At 45.7% G+C, this 18,901-nt stretch overlaps 1 pseudogene; it reads right to left on the minus strand.

The window, feature by feature from the left end:
• Positions 1 to 18,901, minus strand: part of LOC111980826 (GEM-interacting protein-like) — a 39,086-nt pseudogene that overhangs the window by 8,437 nt on the left and 11,748 nt on the right.

Genomic DNA, 18,901 nt, shown 5'->3' on the forward strand with positions numbered 1-18,901 from the left:
TCACAATCAAATGTCGACCGCATACTACCAAGGAATTCTCTTCAATCATAATCACAGCCGTATATATTCCCCCCCAAGCAGACACATCGAGGCCCTGAACGAAACCTTATCTGACTCTGTTAACTGGAAACCACACACCCTGAGGCTGCATTCATCGTAGCTGGGATTTTAACAGGCTAATATGTCACGATCGTGTGGAGGATTGACGGACCAAAACGCAGCATTAGGAAATAAGCCATCTTCCTTTTTATTATGAAGAAGGAGAACCAAACAACACAACACTATTACAAAACTAAACAAAACAAGACAAACGATCGATGAAAGCTATAAACGTCTGCAACATACACAGGCGACAAACGTTCTGACATAGGACAATTACCCACATCAAACGAAAGCCTATAGGCTACGCTTAAAATAGGGCTCCCAATCAGAGACAAACAGAGAAATTCAGCATGTCTCTAATAGGAACCCATTCAGGGCAGAACCCATAGACTCTCCTCGGACAACTTAACACCCAACAATAGACACAGCTAGAACACATACACCTCACACAAAACCATACACTAACACCCAAACACCCCGCTTTACCATATAACCACCCAAAACCGAATAAAACACCAAACACTCCCCATGTCACCACCCTGACCTAACTAAAATAATAAAGAAAACAAAAAGAATACTAAGGCCAGGGCGTGAACATAAACCCACCCCTTGAAGGTGCGGAATCTTTCCACCGGTCCCGTAAATACGACAACCAGCACCAAACTAAGTTATGTAAGGGGAGTGGTCTGAGGTGTGGTCTAGTTAAACCCTTGTCCACAATCCTGTTGGGATGGTGTGCATGGCGCGCGCCTTCCGGCTAAATCTAGGTCGAAAATCGAGTTACCCCCTGACTCCCAGTCACTAACCGGCCCTATCCTTATGCTATACCCTCCAAATGACCCTCCCTCCAACATTAAACCCCACTGAAATTAGAGGGGCAGGCTCCGGACTAAGGAGGCAGCTTCCCGGGGATACTTTAAGGGGCAGCTTCGACTAAGGGGCAGCAACTGCGAAGAATTAAGGCCCAGAGCAACACTCAGAGATAAGGGTGAGAGCATCTAAGACAGTATACAGGGCAGCTCCGTGGTCTGAGAGGGACGGCAGCTCTCGGATCTGAAAAAGGGACGGCAGCTCCGGACTGAGGAGCGGTCAGGACTGAGAGGCAGTCCGGTAACTGAGGCACGGCCCTATGGCTGGCTGACGGATCTGCTGCTCATGGCCTGGCTGACGGATCGGCTGCTCCAGTGCTGGGCTGACGGATCTGGCTGCTCCATGGCCGTGGTCTTGATCGGATCTGGCTGCGTCATGGCTGCTGACGATCTTGCTGCTCAGTGGACGTGGCTGACGGATCTGCTGCTCATGCTGGCTAGCTGGCTGCATAGGCGGGTGCGGATCTTAGGCTGCTCATGCTGTAGCGAACGTCTGAGACTCTATCTGGTTATACTGGCGCACAGGCTGGCTGAACACCGGACGCTGCACATGCTGGCCTAAGCTGGCGGATCTGGGGCGAATTCCTGCTAGTACTGTTGGCGCGCTGGCAGATCCTGTCTGGTTGCGGCTCTGTGGCAGATCCTGTCTGGTTGGCGGCTCTGGCAGATCCTGTCGGCGGGCGAGCCTCGGCAGATTCCTGTCCTGGTTGTGGGCTCTGGGCAGTCCTGGTCTGGTTGGCGGCTCTGGCAGATCCATGTCTGACAAGTTGGCTTCCTAGCGGCTCGCTGACTGGCTCTGAGGCTCACGGACGACGCTCTGACCGCCGGGCCAAGGGCTCTGTGCAGCTACGGAAGCTAGATGGCATGCTACAGATGGCGCCGTCGTGTTCAGACGATTGGCATCAGATATGAAGCGCTGGGTAGGATGTACATGGCATCAGATGGCAGCTGGGTAGTACGGTTCCCTATGGCTCAGATGGCGCTTAGGCAGACGGCAGTTCGTAGCATCTGGCTGGTGCGAACGGCTATGACTCTTGTCCGGCTGAGGCGCACTTGCTCCCAGAGCCTGTGTGCGTGTGCCGGAACTTGCGTAATACCGGGCTGGGGACACGCATCCAGGCCTAACGTGCGGGAGAAGGAACAGGGCATACTGGACCCTGGGAGCGCAACATTAGGCCTTAGTGCGTGGTCCGGACTGGTGGTACCGGACTGTGGGACAGCGCTCTCAGGGCTAGTGCGGGGAGCAAGCAACAGGACGCACAGGACTCTGCGGACACACAGGAGGCGTTGTTGCGTGGTTTGAGGCACTGGGTAAGGTACAAGCTGGCTGGAGGACAACGCACCATAGGCGTAGTGCGGGAGGAGGCACTGTGTACTGGGGAGGGGCGGATTGGAGGTGGCGCTCGGAGACACCTTTGAACCGGAACCCGTGTCAATGCGTACTCGGCTGTCCCTTTGAGCCCGAGCTGTCGCTCAACCTTACCTGGTTGTAACTCCCCGTCGCTTGACCAAGTGCGGGTGATAAGGTGTATTGAATAACCCGCCACCTGTGTGGGATGGTACACCTCTCATAGGATAACATTGTTAACAGTGTAGTAAATGTGGCGAATCCGGGGACCACCATGTCGTGTAAGGCTGGTTCATGTACGCCGGCCAGAGGAGACGCACTGGTTGACCAGATCCAGCCCCTTATAGAATGGACAGTAACCCGGGTCTTAGTTCAATGGACATTAAGTGGTAGTAATGCTCTCACTTGGAGCGAGTGCTGCGATTCGATCCCTCTAGCTCCAAGCCAGTACCGACCCACGTCGGTAAGTAATGTATTGGTTAGGCGATGTTGAACCAACATTGATTAACGAACCGGAAGCCAATTAATGCACCTCTGTTACAGGAGGACACCTAGGTTAATGTGACGCGTATGTATTCCTTTGGTCTACTGGGCGTAACACGAGTGTCGCCGGCGTACTTTCTACGCTCTCCACCAGGTAACTAGTACAGGTATAGTATGGACGCAGGTGTCAACCCTACCTCATGACTTCACGCCACACTCCCGTTAAGGCCCCCCCCAAGAAATTTTTTTTGAGTGTATGTACTCAACGTGCTTCCAGCCGTCTCCGTGCTGCCTCCATCATATCGCCTCCTCTCGGCTTTAGCTGCCTCCAGCTCTGTTCACAGTGTAAGAGTGTACAAGGCGATATTTCTTCGCCGCTTTGTGGGGCCCCATGACGGGCCCCGTACCTAATGCACAGCGCTTATCTCTCCATATTCCGCAACATACATGTCTTGAAGCATATCCGTAGGTAATAGGATGTGTTATGCCGTCCCTGGTCCTGGATGGTTCACTCGTATATGTGGACACGCATAACCATGCCGCTTGTCCTGTATTGGTGGGTAATTCTGTCACGATCGTTGGAGGAATTGACGGACCAAAACGCTTTTAGTAATGTAGTATTATACTGTTGGATGTCATCTAATAGAGAAATACAGCATGAGGAAAAAATAAGCCATCTTCACTTTTATTATGAAAGAAGGAGAACCAAAAACAAAACACTATTTAGCATAAACTAACAAATACAAGACAAAATGACGTAAATTCGTCGACCGTCGTAATAAACGGTCGGATGGTTCGTGCACAACTCACCATAAATCAGAGCAACACCAAACGGTTTCTGACCATAGACATAAATTTACCCACATGGTCATTAACGAAAGCCGTTAAATGTTCTATCCCGTTATATGAGTAGGGAGTCCCATGGTCAGAGGACAATACAGAAATCAGCAACCTGTCTCTATCATTGGTGGAAAACCCATGTCAGGCAACATTAGACTCTTCCTAGGACCAACTATAACCACCCAACATGTAGTGAAGCACATAAGTGCTTCTAGCATGCTATTTTACGACGCAACAACAAGAACGAACGCATTGACACTATCACCCAACCACCCCTTTCACTCACTTTAATAACGGAGTTCTAGATCAGGTGAACAGAATGACTTGAGTTCCTGTGTGTTGTTATGATGATCACACCACGTCTCGTTAATCATAAGGCATACCCCCCAGTAGTCTGATGGCTTGTGGATAGAAACTGTCTCTGAGCCTGTTGGTATCAGACCTCATGCTCCGATACCGTCTGCCTGTCGGTAAGGGAGTGAACAGCTCGTGGCTGGGGTGTGTGGGGTCCTTGATGATGCTGCAGGCATTCCTCAGGCACCATTTTGAATAGATGTCCTGAATGGGTGGGAGCATAGTGCTGCACTGTGTAGTAGCATAGTACCTGTGGAGGTGACGCATCATATGCTGCACTGTGTAGTAGTGTAGTACCTGTGAAGGTGAGGCATCATATGGTGCACTGTGTAGTAGCGTAGTACCTGTGGAGGTGACGCATCATATGCTGCACTGTGTAGTAGTGTAGTACCTGTGAAGGTGAGGCATCATATGGTGCACTGTGTAGTAGTGTAGTACCTGTGGAGGTGACACATCATATGGTGCACTGTGTAGTAGCGTAGTACCTGTGAAGGTGACGCATCATATGCTGCAGTGTGTAGTAGCGGTATGGGGGCAGTCTCCCCAGCAGGTCTCTCAGGCTATATGTGAGGTCCTCCACTATCTCAGCTGTCGCCTCCCTCCCACTGAGACGCTGGATCTCCTTGCCCACCGAGATGAAGTCATTGTACAGGTCAAAGGTCAACAGCGGCTCTGGAAGCTGAGGATAAAGATGGTTTTATTTCTAATAAATAATAACAATGGATTGTTATTAACACATAATAATAATAAATACTTATTAGCTTCGATGCATCGACTGACAAGTGTACCACATGATGTTCACTAAAAGGGAAATCCTGAGTTAAGATATGTCCATATTACTCATATGTTGGCATAATCATGAAGGGGAGCTTTGTGTGAGAGTTTAAATAACAGTGTATGTCCATTCGACTCTTAATTGTCTTTATTAACTGTGTCGTTGGCTCTACAGTATATTGTCTGTATTAACTGTATCATTGGCTCTACAGTATACTGTCTGTATTAACTATATTGTTGGCTCTACAGTATATTGTCTGTATTAACTATATTGTTGGCTCTACAGTATACTGTCTGTATTAACTATATTGTTGGCTCTACAGTATACTGTTGTATTAACTAATTAACTATATTGTGTGGCTCTACAGTATACTGTCTGTATTAAACTATATTGTTTGGCTCTAACAGTATATTTGTCTGTATTAACTATATTGTTGGCTCTACAGTAACTGTCTGTATTAACAATATTTGTTGGCTCTACAGTATACTGTCTGTATTAACTAATTAACTATATTGTTGGCTCTACAGTATACTGTCTGTATTAACTATATTGTTGGCTCTACAGTATACTGTCTGTAATTAACTATATTGTCTGTATTAACTTTATCATTGGCTCTACAGTATACTGTCTGTAACTATATTGTTGGCTCTACAGTATACTGTCTGTATTAACTATATTTGTTGGCTCTACAGTATATTGTCTGTATTAACTGTATCATTGGCTCTACAGTATACTGTCTGTATTAACTATATGTTGTATTGACTTTATCATTGGCTCTACAGTTAACTGTCTGTAACTATATTGTTGGCTCTACAGCACATATGTCAGAGTCAAGGCCCGCGGGCCACATCCGGCCCGCGAGAAGGTTTTTTTACGGCCCCTGGGATGATCTTGATTTATTATTAGAACCGGCCCGCAGACCGCAGCAAGCCGGCAGCCCGCAGAATCTTTTACACGCACCAATACTACATTTCCCACAATGCAACGGTGACGCACCGAGCAGTAGGCTGCTTCATTTCAATATTTATTGGCACAGCAGTCGTCAGCATCACAGTAAAATTAACTTTCAGATACCCATCAAAAATGGCAAAACGGAAGGTGGACACTGAGAACCGGGGGTTTCAAACAAGGTGGGAGTCGGAGTATATGTTCACGGAGGTAGCTGGAAAACCTGTGTGTCTTCTGTGTGGAGAAAGTTGTGGCGGTACTGAAAGAGTATAATCTGAGACGACATTATGAAACGAAACAGCGGCAACAAAAAACAAGAATATGGACATGGAACAAAGGCTACAAAAGGCAGAGGAAATTAAAACGAGGCCTCAAATCTCGACAGGCTCTGTTCAAAAAAGCCAAATCACAAGGCCAGGCTGCTGTCAAGGCCAGTTTTATTTTGGCAGAAGAGATCGCTAAATCAGCCCGGCCATTTACGGAGGGGGATTTCATCAAAAACTGCATGATTAAAGTTTGTGACGAAGTTTGCCCAGAAAAAGGCAACTCTTTTTAAATGTGAGTCTGAGCAGAAACACCATTGCCGAGAGAGTAGACCAGTTGTCCATCAATCTAAAAGAGCAGCTTGTGAAAAAGGGAAAAGATTTCATTGCATATTCCTTGGCTGTGGATGAGAGCACCGACATTTCTGAACATTGCCCAGTTGTCAATTTTCATCCGCGGAGTGGACTCCAGCCTAAGCGTGACAGAGGAGTTTTTGGCTTTACGTCCTATGCATGGCACAACTACGGGGCATGATTTGTATGAAGAGGTGTCAGATGTGTAAATGAGATGGAGCTGCCTTGGGAAAACTCGTGGGTTTGACAACCGACGGAGCACCTGCGATGTGTGGACACAGGAGCGGACTGGTGGCGAAGATACGGGAAAAGATGCAAGAGGAAAACGCGACAGGTGAGCTGACAGCTTAATCATTGTATCATACACCAGGAAGCGTTGTGCGGTAAAGCCTTGAAAATGGAGCATGTAATGAGCATCATCACGCGCACAGTTAACTTTATCAGAGCCAAAGGTTTGAATCACCGCCAGTTCAAGGCATTTCTGACGGAGTTAGAAACGGAGCATGGTGATTTGCCTTATCACACAGAGGTGCGATGGCTAAGCCAGGGAAAGGTGCTTCAAAGATGTTTCGAGCTTCGTGAGGAGATTTGTCTGTTCTTGGACAGCAAAGGGAAAGACACAACACAACTCCGAGACGAAATGTTTCTGTGTGAAATGGCTTTTCTGTGTGACATTACGAGTCATCTGAATGCAATGAACTTGCAGCTGCAGGGTCGGGATCATGTCATCTCTGATATGTACAGTACAGTGAAGGCATTTAAACCAAACTGACTCTGTGGGAGACGCAGATGCGGAAAGAAAATTTGAGCCACTTTCCCAGTGCCAGACCATGAAAGAGAAGCTCTCTACCAGTGCGTTCCCAGCGCACCAGTTGGCTGATAAATAGGTATGCTTGCCGCTGACTTTCGACGCCGATTTGCTGACTTTGAAGCACAAAAAAGCAGGTTGGAACTGCTCGGTAACCCATTTGCTGTTGACGTGGAAAGCTCACCACCAAACCTCCAAATGGAGTTGATTGACCTCCAATGCAATGATGCACTGAGGGCAAAATATGCGGCAGTGGGTGCTGCGGAGTTCGCCCGTTTCCTCCCGACACAATGCCCCCAGCTGCGCATCCAGGCTGCTCAAACGTTGTCTATGTTTGGCAGCACATACCTGTGTGAACAACTGTTTTCTTTGATGAACCTGAACAAAACATCACACAGAAGTCGACTTACTGCTGAACACCTCCACTCAATTCTGAGGATTTCCTCAGCTCAGAGCTTACCCCGAACATTGAATGAACTTGTGGAAAAGATGGGACACCACCAAGTATCACCCTCAACCTCAAACAAGTGAACATTACTGTGCAATCACATATTTAGAGTTTTTACTCAGTTCAAGTTTAAAAGTTAAAGTTTAATATTTGTTTTCACTGCATGTTACTTCTCCTTAAACAAAGTGTTGTTTTTGATTAATAGATTTTTGCACTTTATTTTATTGTATTTCAATCCAATTATATTTTAAAAATATTTCAGTTGAGTGGATGATAGAAAATTGCTATTATTGTTTTTTTCTTTGAAGTAAATTTAGCCCACTTTTGCTAAAATAGAAAATATAGGCTACTGATGGTGCCTTGAATACCGGTTTCTTTCATTTTAATGTTCATGTTATGGGGATTTTTATATAAAGGAAATTTGTCTTTTGTGTCTGTTGAAAATTAAAGATTACTGACAGAGCCATAAGAAAATATTGCTTTATTTATCTGATCATATTGGAATATATTTGTTAGGTTTTCAGTAGGTTCAATTAGGTTCACTAGACTATATGCGTCATTTAAAAAWTTTTCAATGAACATTCGAACAGTCCGGCCCTCGGCTTGTAGCTAAATTTTTTATTTGGCCCTCCGTCCATTTGACTTTGACACCCCTGCTCTACAGTATATTGTCTGTATTAACTGTATCATTGGCTCTACAGTATACTGTCTGTATTAACTATATTGTTGGCTCTACACTATACTGTCTATATTAACTATATTGTTGGCCCTACAGTATATTGTCTGTATTAACTGTATCGTTGGCTCTACAGTATATTGTCTGTAATATCAGTGTTCTTTGTTGTCTGGGAAACGGTGAAGTACCTCCTTGAAGAAGTGTTTGAGGACTGAGGTGACGTCATGAGGTGAAAGGTCAGAGAGGTCGACCTGGTCCTTCTGGGTCTCGAAGACCTGACACAGCTTCTGGATGCGAGGCTTCGACCCACTGATACGATACACCCCCTGGGTGGGAGGGATGGATGGAGGGGGGAGGGAGGGAAAGAGAAAACAAGAAGGATTGAGATAAGGGCACTGTACTGTCGCCTCTGCAAAACAGTTTTACTGTTTGCTTCAGTACTTACTCTAAGCCATATTACATCCAGGTTAATACAGTACCTGTAGAGTGAGGGCCCTGCTCTCTATCTCGGCCGTGCAGCGCTGGACCACGAAGGGCACCTCGTCAGGCCGGTCCCGGGGCAACAGGGAGAAACCCACCCCAAACAGAACGCCCTTCCTGTTCTCACACTCATGCTGTAACACCTCCAGACACTTCCTATGAACCGCCACGCCACACTACAGAGACGGCAGGCGGGACAGAGGACATGGATTAGCAAACCAGCTCAAATCACACCCTATATACCTGGTTCAACCTGAGCCATACTGTGCTGGTGCCACTATGGAGGATAGCGAACCAAACCAGCCCAGTACAGCTCAGTTCAGCTTGGCATCGGTCAGGCTCTATGGTGTGACTGTGAATCAGGCAATAATGTTATACTTTAGTCATTAAAGAGGCTGCCACATAAATGTCTGTCAGTTGTTACTCTCTCCTTCTATTCCTCCTCTTTCTCACCTCCTCACACTCGATGCCGTTGACCACGATGTAATTGTCACACTGTTTGCACTTCACCATCTTGCTCTTCATCTTCCTGAGTCGGTGTGTCAGTGCGGCTCGGGACGTAGTTCGTACCTTCCCCGCCGTACCGTTCCCCTCTGGAGTGGAGTCCACACAATCTACGAGGAACCACAGGACAGGACTCAGTCATACTCAGTCACGGTGGGAAACACTACCCACCAAATTTACCCCTTAGTTTTAAACAAACCCTACTCCCTAGCTACTCCTGTAGACCTGAGAGGATTGGACAAGTGGAAGAATATGGAAACATTTCCACCTAGCCAATCAGTAGACAAGAAGCAATTGCCACAATGATTATATCTATTTAATCTCTCTCAGATCTACAGGAGTGGCTAGGGTGTAGGGGTTAGGGCAGCGTTCCCCAAACTCAGTCCTGGGGACCCCAAGGTGTGTACGTTTCTTTTTGTCCTAGCACTACACAGCTGATTAAAATAATCAAAGCTTGATGATGAGTTGGTTGGTTATCTGAATCAGCTGTGTAGTTCTAGGGCAAAAACCAAAATATGCACCCCTTCGGGGTGCCGAGGACCAAGTTTGGGGAACACTGGGTTAAGGGTAGATTCGGGATTCAGCAGGAGAATTTACGTATAGAGAGCCATTAGTTGGTGTCTGTTGTGTGAGCTAGGTGATGACGGTGACGTTCACCTCCTTCCAGGACGGTGCCTATGTCCCTCTCATCCAGGTCGTCTGATGACATTGTCCCTGTGGAGGGGGCTTTAGGAAGCCTCCTGTTGCCATGGGCTACAGGGTTCAGGGTTCAATGTGGGTAAGACACACAAAGAAGGAGGAGAGACCAGACAAACAGGACAAGGTGAGTTTCCCGTAAGCTTCCTAGCGAACACATTATTTCTCTCCACTACCAATTATGACATCGATGTTTGATGATCGGTCAATCTTCTGAGCATGATTAAATGAAATGTGTCAAATGAAGCACACAGGCTTACCTGGGCTGGACAGAGACTCCAGACTGCCTCCTATGCTCTCACTGTCACTGTAGCCCTTACGATTAACCAGACTTTCTTCAGGCAGGGAGAAGGAGTCCTGTAGAGAGCTGGGGTTGCTGGTCTTACGACGGCCACTTGGTGGTGCCACACACAGATTCGGACACACGCAGGCACGCACACACACACGCAGGCAAGCACACACACACGCAGGCAAGCACACACACACGCAGGCAAGCACACACACACGGGCAGCACAACACACACGAGGCAACACAAACACACACATCACACACACACACACAACACAACACACACAAACACACACACACACACACACACCAACACACAACACAACACCACACACCACACACACACACACACACACACAACACACACACACACACACACACATCTAAATTTACAAATAAAATCTTGACCGAACTCTAAATAATAGACATAGGCACTAATGGACAAACAGCATCATCCATTAGAGCGTAGCTATCAAGAACGGACAAATATCTCTCCGTCCGTACCTCTTGTTCTGAGGGACAAACTCCTGGAAGGTGAAGGTTTGTAGGGGCTGTTTCTGGCTTTCTTCCTAAAGATGTGAGAGGTAGGGCTCCCCGGGTTCACACGGCCTGCAGGTCAACTCTGTTGTGGTAGCCCAGGGGAACCGGCTCGTCTGCTGACGCTGGAAGTAGAACATGTTCACTGTGGCCTAGGGGTGGTAGAGGTACATGATAAAATGAATTATTAGAAAATGATTCATCCATTGAGCTCAAGATACCTCTGTAGCTCAGTTGGTAGAGCATGGCACGCCAGCATATTCGGTTAAATTTCCGTACCACCTGTATGTAAATGTATGCACGCCATGACTAGTTTCTTTGGATAAAATTATCTGCTATATGGGATTTATTATTTAATTAGAAAAGGAGACTGGACCATATTTGAATAGTTTTTTTGTTGTTGTATGGGCGATGTTTAAATCAAAAGCATTGGTCTTAAAAGACTAATTGAAACGGCTGCTGATGCTTACTTGAGTCTATTTACTCTTATGCCCACCCTTATGCTATCACTATCCCTTATTATGCACTCCACTTGTTGCATCGCCAGAGGATATTTATCTCAATAGGCTTTGCCCCACCTCTTGAAGCAGTGTCCCCTGCAGCATGAGTATTGCGGTGTGAACTAATGATTTTCTCCTTCAAGCTCTCAGTATGCGTCGCGTGGTCACTGGCTCACACACATCACGTTGTACTGCATCCTGCCTCCATCACCTGGTTGTAGGGGTGGGGGGGGGGGGGGGGGGAGATGAGAGAGAGAGAGAGAAGAAAGAGGGAGATAGGCACACATTGATGACAAAAAATATAACAATATAATAAAAAAAAATAAAAATGTAAACAGTAAAAAGTGGATATGTTCCGTGACCCATATGGCGGTTGGACGCGCTGTACCACGACCTACGTGAATTGTGTCGTTCACGTGACTTCCTCCTCTTGTCCAGGTGTCTTGTGTCCGCTGTGGCTCGTCCCGGCCTTGGCGTCACAGCCTTGGTCTTTCAGGTCCTCGCTGCGCTGCAGGTACTGCTGACGAGCCTTTTTTCAGAGCGCCAACGCCTCATCTGACAGTGAGAGAAGCTGTTACCACATTTTCTGACCAATTAGAGAAGCGGTTTACGCATTGTTCTGACGAATGGGGAAAGCTGTTACCACATTGTTCAGAAATGAGAAACGTTGTTAGTTAACGCAATGTTTGATCAATGGGAGAAGCTGTTAAAACACACGCACAGTGAGTGCACATACACTGTAGCGTCTAAAAAAAAACAGCACGTACCATCTCCTCTGTTCTCTGGACCACTGCTCTTGAACTCCCTGCGCCACTTATCAATCCATTCTTCTTGATGCCAGGGCCTTCAGGATTAAGACGTGAGATTTAACCACATCTACTAAAAACTTTACATATTATTCCCATTTTCTTGCTACAGGAATGTTTGACACATTGAATAGGCTTGCTAATTGTGTCTGTCTGTCAGTGTATCCTGGCAGCAGTTCTCATGCGCGTCGGCGTCACATCAGGACCAAAACAACCGGGGGGGGGACAATCGGTCAAGGTCTCCTGTCTGTCTGTCGGATCCTCGGTCATTGCAAAATCGGCACACAAAATCGGACAAACGTCGGTGGTCCAGGCTCTGTCTGGCGGTCGGTTGGTCGGTCGGTCTGTCGGGCCACTCGGTCTCTGATCGGCTCGGTCATCTGTCGGTCTGTTGGTCGGTCTGTCGGTCGGTCGGTCGTACCTGGTAGCAGCGTTGCTGCAGCAGTTCTGATGTCTGTTTAGTAGACTGGCTGGTCTTCACATCGTGCTCCAGGGCCATGGTGTAGATGTACTGCAGAGGCATCATGTCCTGTAACAACAGCACAGTAAGAACCAGGTCATAGATATAATTTCAAAACGTTATTTATAGATATATTTTAGTTATATTAGAGATATTAGATATACAGTATTTCAGAGAATATGTAGAGAGAGTGGGGAAATTAATGAAATAATATGTTTCTATGCAATACTGTACATGTGCCTTCAGAAAGTATTCATACCCCTTGACCTATTCAACATTTTGTTGTGTTGCCTGAAAACAAGTTTGTAGATTTTTTAGATTTTTTGGGGAAAATGAAATACAGAAATATCTCATTTACAAGATTTTCAAGTAGATTTATGTCAAAACTGTTACTCGGCCACTCAGGAACATTTACTGTCTTCTTGGAAAGCAACTCCAATGTAGATTTGGCCTTGTGTTTTAGATTATTATCCTGCTGAAAGGTAAATTCATCTTCCAGTGTCTGGTGGAAAGCAGACTGAACCAGGTTTTCCTCTAGGATTTTGCCTGTGCTTAGCTCCATTCTGTTTCTTTTTTATCCTGGAAAACTCCCGTCCTGAACGATTATAAGCATACCCATAAAATGATGCAGCTTCCACTTTGCTCGAAAATATGGAGAGTGGTACTCAGTAATGTGTTGTATTGGATTTGCCCCAAACATAACACTTTGTATTCAGTACAAAAAGTGAATTGCTTTGCCACATTTTTTGCAGTATTACTTTAGTGCCTAGTTGCATACAGGATGCATGTCTTGTAATATTTGTATTCTGTACAAGCTTCCTTCTTTTCACTCTGTCAATTTTTTAGAATTGTTGAGTAACTACAATGTTGTTGATCCATCCTCAGTTTTCTCCTATCACAGCCATTACACTCTAACTGTTTTAATGGTGAAATCCCTGAGTGGTTTCCTTCCTCTCCGGCAACTTTATCTTTGTAGTACACCATCCAAAGTGTAATTAATGACTTCACCATGCTCAAAGGGATATTCAATGTCTGTTTGTTTTTTTACCCATCTACCAATAGGTGCCTTTCTTTGCGAGGCATTGGAAAATCTCCCTGGTCTTTCTGGTTGAATCTTGGTTGAAATTCACTGCTCGAATGAGGGACCTTACAGATAATTGTGTGGGGTACAGAGATGAGGTAGTCATTCAAAAATCATGTTAAACACTATTGTTGCACACAGAGTGAGTCTATGCAACTTATTATGTGACTTGTTGAGCACATTTTTACTCCTGAACTTATTTATGCTTTACTCAAAACATTCCAGCTTTTCATTTTAAATAAATTATTTCTAAAAACATAATTCCACTTTGACATTATGGGATATTGTGTGTAGGCCAGAGACAATTCATCAATTTTAAATTCAGGCTGTAACACAACAAAATGTGCAAAAAGTCAAGGCACTGCAAAACATTTTATATTGGTAATTTAGCAGATGATTTTATGCACAGCGACTTCCAGTGCATTCCACTAAGGTAGCTAATAATAAGCCTAAAAAGTAATCTGAAATGGACTTAATACGTTTCTATGCAATATTGTACACATCATCACATGTACAACCTATACAGCCCCATACACACGAGAGACAACAAAAGCATCCATACCTGCTGAGCCACACAGGACTTAGCCGTTTCTGCTGCCTTTATGATGTTCTTGGCAAACTCTTGCTCTGCAAACAGACCAGAATAAATCAGTATGATGGATTATGTGATTGATTTTAGTAAAAAGGATGTATTAGCATTACAATATTGTCAGGCAGTCTTATCAAAAGCTTTTATCCAGCCAAAACTTTTGGAGCTGTTGCATGTTCAATTTAGGTCTTTCAATGGTGATATAACAACCAATATGTAACATATCAGATCCCATATCAGGCCATCAGACCTCATAGAGAGGAGAGGTCAGTTCAGATTGTTAGCTTACATCACCAAATATCAAAATCAATGCTCTGCTTTGGCTGCCTAAGTGCTGCCCTACTTCAAGTACACTAATCTGCTGATCCATACTGATGCTGTGGTGTCAGCGTTGCAACCATTCAACCAGTGGAGGCTGGTGGAAGGAGCTATAGGAGGATTAGCTCATTGTAATGGCTGGAATGGAATAAATGGAACTGTCACGGCCATTAAAAGAAGAGGACCAAGGTGCAGCGTGGTCAGCGTACATTTTCCTTTTATTGATAAAAATGACGCCGAACAAAACAATAAACACTACAAAAACAAACCGTAAAGCTAAAGGCTATGTGCCCTAAACAAAGTCAACTTCCCACAAAGACAGGTGGAAAAAAGGGCTATCTAAGTATGGTTCTCAATCAGAGACAACGATAGACAGCTGTCCCTGATTAAGAACCCTACCCGGCCAAACCATAGAAATACAAATAATAGAATATAGAATACCCACCCCAACTCACACCCTGACCAAACCAAAATAGAGACATAAACAGGATCTCTAAGGTCAGGGTGTGACAGGAACAGAATCAAACATGTGGTTCTATAGGTTTGGCGTGTGATACCTGCCAGTTTATGGGGCGGCAGGGTAGCCTAGTGGTTAGAGCRTTGGGCTAGTAACCGAAAGGTTGCACGTTTAAATCCCCAGACAAGGTACAAATCTGTCGTTCTGCCCCTAACCACTGTTCCTAGGCCGTCATTGAAAATAAGAATTTGTTCTTAACTGACTTGCCTAGTAAAATATATATATATTTATTTTTATTCCAGCCCAATGAGCCCTTCCTCCTATAGCTCCTTCACCAGCCTCCACTGCATTCAACTGTCCACAGTGGCTCAGAGCTCTGACCACTGGCTCAGACCTTTCCCTCTATGTTGACCACTACCCCTACATTGTCACTCTGACCTCTCTCCATTTCCTATACACAGCTATCCAAACACAGGTCTGCTTGGCAGCGCCTTGGTGAGCTGATCCCTTTGCCCTCCTACAGTACAGAACAGCTAGCAGCGCCTTGGTGAGCTGATCCCTTTGCCCTCCTACAGTACAGAACAGTGCAGTAACGGTATAGCAGAGTACATTACAGTACAGAAGGCTGCAGAACAGTAGGCTGTCCATCCTCCTGCTGTGGCCTGGTTAATCTGCCCTGTAGTCTCTGTGGGCTTCCCTTGAGGGGAGTGGCTGGCCCACTCCATGTTATCCTCATTGGCTACCGACCCTACAGATCTACTTTGTTGTTGTTGTTGTTATCATCTCAGAGTAGGTTATACCGCTCCGTAATACCCTAACAGTGTTTCTCAGGACAGGTTATATCGCTCCGTAATACCCTAACAGTGTTTCTCAGGACAGGTTATACCGCTCCGTAATACCCTAACAGTGTTCTCAGGGTAGGTTATATCGCTCCGTAATACCCTAACAGTGTTTCTCAGGGTAGGTTATATCGCTCCGTAATTCCCTAACAGTGTTTCTCAGGTGGGTTATATCGCTCCGTAATACCCTAACAGTGTTTCTCAGGGTAGGTTATATCGCTCCGTAATTCCCTAACATGTGCTCAGGGTGGGTTATATCGCTCCGTAATCCCTAACAGTGTTACTCAGGGTAGGTTACACCGCTCCTAACATTGTTTCTCAGGGTAGGTTATATCGCCCGTAATACCCTAACAGTGTTTCTCAGGATAGGTTATATCGCTCCGTAATACCCTAACAGTGTTTCTCAGGGTAGGTTATACCGCTCCGTAAATCCCTAACAGTGTTCTCAGGTAGGTTATATCGCTCCGTAATACCCTAACAGTGTTTCTCAGGGTGGGTTATATCGCTCCGTAATACCCTAACAGTGGTTTCTCAGGGTGGGTTATATCGCTCCGTAATACCCTAACAGTGTTTCTCAGGGTAGGTTATATCGCTCCGTAATACCCTAACAGTGTTTCTCAGGGTAGGTTATACCGCTCCGTAATTCCCTAACAGTGTTTCTCAGGCTAGGTTATATCGCTCCGTAATACCCTAACAGTGTTTCTCAGGGTGGGTTATATCGCTCCGTAATACCCTAACAGTGTTTCTCAGGGTAGGTTATACCGCTCCGTAATACCCTAACAGTGTATCTTAACCTAAGGGATCATGGAACCAGTCCGTGATATCTTACTGTCCCTGAAATGGTTTACTGACAATTATTTTCTCTGATATCTTTTCAACCAGTTTTGCTCACCCAGAATGTAAACGATCCCTATAACAGTCCTTGTAATACCTAAGTTCTACCACCAGTGGGTACTGTGGAGGATACTGTTCATCCTTTCACACAGGGTTCAACCACAAGGTCTATTATCCTATTACAGGTGAGGAATAAACACACATTGTCTAATGGCAGGGTAGGCCTACTTTAGACTCGGCTGTCTTTTCCAGGAATAGAGTGACTGACTCCTAGTCTTTCTTAGGAGAAGACCTTTGGTTGCTGTAGTTACTGCAGTTCCATACCAGAAAAACAACTTTTTACAGAGGGATAAGAGAGCCTTTCGTGTTGTCATTAAATTATTCTTGTTTATCTTATGTCTTGAGAAGGCTAACTGTCTATGAATGCCAGAACCATGGTATATACTTCACATTTGGTATGTGAACTATTTCATTTGTTTACATGTAAAGCACATAGTTAACATACAAGACCATATTTACAAATATATGTGTTTGTGAATAAGTTATACTTGTGTAGTTGAATGAGTCTGTACCACATTGCAGTGACACACTATGGGCCATGCCCTCATTTGAGATAGGTGCACTTAGCTTTAATTAAATAATGTGTTTGTGTCAATGTAAGATTTGCAAATATGAATGAGAGACAGACTGACTAGCAGGCAGACAGACACAGAAACACCCACACCCACGTCTCCACTCACCCAGGCTGATTCTCTTTTCCATCCAGGCCAGCAGGTCCTTGGCGTAGCGGCACCACATCTTGGCATACTGCAGGGCCAGCTCCACGCCTCCCTCACAGCGACACAGGGCCAGGTCTGCTTCCTGGGCTGAGAGTGAGTACATCAGCATCACTGCATATCTTCTCTACCTCACCCTGATAGCCCACAGTCAGGAGGTTTTTAACCCCAAAACACACACAACTGGGCAGTCTGGACCCCCACAGGGCATCCAAGACCCCTCTCCCCCCCGATTCCCAAGGAAAAAGCTGGGCTCACAGGTATGCTTTGTGTTCCATACTACCAATAATGTGTAATCCAAATAATTTGTCATCCAAGAAACGACCACAAAGGAATAAAAGAGAACAGACAAAAAAGGGTCTCTCCTATTTCTCAAATACGTGAGTTCATCAGAAACATAGCTCTGTTTCCACAACAGGTTTGTGGTTTAGCCAAACAAACTCTATGGAGAAGAGAGACTGAAAACGACTGGTCATCAGGGCTAGTCCTCAAGGTCCAAGTGCTGCTGTTGTCCACAGGGTCTCTGTCTCAGCACAAGTGGTCACTACTACACCAACACCGGTGGAGGTCTGGTCATCTCAAAGCATGCATAGCAAGAGGTCATCACGTGGGAAATCTAAATGTCCCAAGGAAATTCTCCTGTCCAGTCTAGATTAGCCCTGGAAGCAGCTGAACAGACAGTACTTTAGCAGTCAGAAGTGAAGAAAGGAAAAGAGAGAGAAAAGGATTGCCTGAGAGTCCCAAACAGGCTTTTTAGGTATACCTCCTCTCCCCGCTCTACCTCTCTCCTCTCCCTGGCTCCTCCCCCCCCTCCTCCCTCCAGCACCTGTTCTACCGCTCCCCTTCTCAGTCAGAGAGAGAGAGAGAGAGAAAATGTGACGGTCTGAGAAGATTACCGTGGCAACTCCTTGGTGCCAGAGTGCTGTAATCGACGTGACAACATCAGAGCGGGTGTGTTGTGGTTGTTATGGAAGTCAGGGTGTTGGTGTGACTGACAGCAGTCTGAAGTCAGTCAGCTGCTCTCTCTCTCTCCCTCTCTCTCTGTTGTCTTCTTCTCTGACTCACAGTGACAGCGGATGGCGATGTGCAACAATCCTGCAACGCAGTCACGTGCTTCCTTCCTTCCTCCCTCACTCACTCTCCTTTTAAATCTCTCTTTCCCCCGGTCTCTGTCCTCTTTTTCCCCCTCACTCGTTCTCTTGCAACGTCACTATCAGCACCGCTGTCCTTTCACTTCTTTGACCCGTCCACAGTCGACCTGCATGCAAAGATTTAGATCATTGGATCTAGCAATACTGCAGTCTTCTGACAAGTCTAATTCCTGTTTCACTTCTTCTCCAACACAGATGTATAGTCCTACACTCCAATTCTGAGCTCAAGTCCTCTCTGTGTGTTGTYACAGACGTCCCTCTCAGTTCAGAAAGTGAGAGCAGAGAAAATATGTTCCTACAGAGCATAGAACAGGCT

Source organism: Salvelinus sp. IW2-2015, linkage group LG20, assembly GCF_002910315.2.
Source record: "Salvelinus sp. IW2-2015 linkage group LG20, ASM291031v2, whole genome shotgun sequence".
NCBI classification, from domain to species: domain Eukaryota; kingdom Metazoa; phylum Chordata; class Actinopteri; order Salmoniformes; family Salmonidae; genus Salvelinus; species Salvelinus sp. IW2-2015.